This window comes from Eurypyga helias, unplaced genomic scaffold (assembly GCF_000690775.1).
Source record: "Eurypyga helias isolate BGI_N326 unplaced genomic scaffold, ASM69077v1 scaffold22289, whole genome shotgun sequence".
Taxonomy (NCBI): Eukaryota; Metazoa; Chordata; class Aves; order Eurypygiformes; family Eurypygidae; genus Eurypyga; species Eurypyga helias.
In genome coordinates, this window is record NW_010270394.1 from 1 (window position 1) to 1,114 (window position 1,114).

Genomic DNA, 1,114 nt, shown 5'->3' on the forward strand with positions numbered 1-1,114 from the left:
CGGCTACTGGATCGCATCCTGCCGGGCTCCAGCTCACAGGGAGATCTCCAGGGTTTGGAGAAACAGCCTGACCTGTGGGACACCTCCATGCCTCCAGGTCTGCCAGGCATTGCAGAGAAGAATCCCAAACACATCCATCCCAAACAAGTGGGTTTGTCTGCTCAGGAGTAGAATCAAACTGGGAAGGAATCCTTGGCTTTAACCTGTACTTGGTTGGCTTTACGCTGCATCTCCCACCAAGAAGTGGTGGCCACAGTCCCCGTTGGCACGTTTCATGGGGAAATAAACTTAAAAAGGGATCTGTCCCCTGCCTGGGGCATGATGCTGCTCCCACTGGAAACCAGGAATCCACATTAATGAGTCTGCAGCCCTCAGCCTGGGCTCGGTGCATGCTTTACCACTGCTGAGCTGCCACGCAGAAGCCATTGCCCCCCGTCCTGCATCTCTGCTTCCCCACCTGCAACCAGAACTACCACCACCAACCTCCACCATAAAGCGACCTGAAACACAGGGATGAAACCTGCCCGTTGCAAAATCCTCCTTCCGCAGGGAAGGCAGCAATGGGGCTTTGGAACAGCCCGTAAACACTCGCAGCGGGAAGTGGGAGTCTTCTTGGGAAGCCTGGAGCACATCGCTGACGGGTCTCCAGCTCCCACGGATGACTGACTTCACCAGAGCGAAGGTTTGGCTGCAAACGAATCTATAAATTGATGCTTTTTGGTGATTTAAACCCGTGAATCCTCAGACCGCATGTTTCCTCACGCATTCAGCGAGAGGGATTTCCGCGTGCTGCTGGCTTCGGGACACGCCACTCCAGCGAAAGTCTCTGCCCTGCCTGTCTCTGCTGCGTCACGTGGACAACAAAGTCCAGGGTCGGGGGCTGGGCTGGCATCCTTCACCTGGGGTGTTGCTTGAGACTGATAAGAGAGGAGCAGGGACACGAGCAGTGATCCAAGGTTTTTCCCTATGCTAACAGCTTCTCTGGGGACAGCCCTAGGAAAGCTGGAGCTCCTGGCAAGGTGAGTTTCAAAATGCTTGGTCCGTGCCAGCTGCACAAGAGCAGCGAGGATCGCGGCCGGTCCCCCGCACGCCGGCACGCGCTCAGGCAGCGACG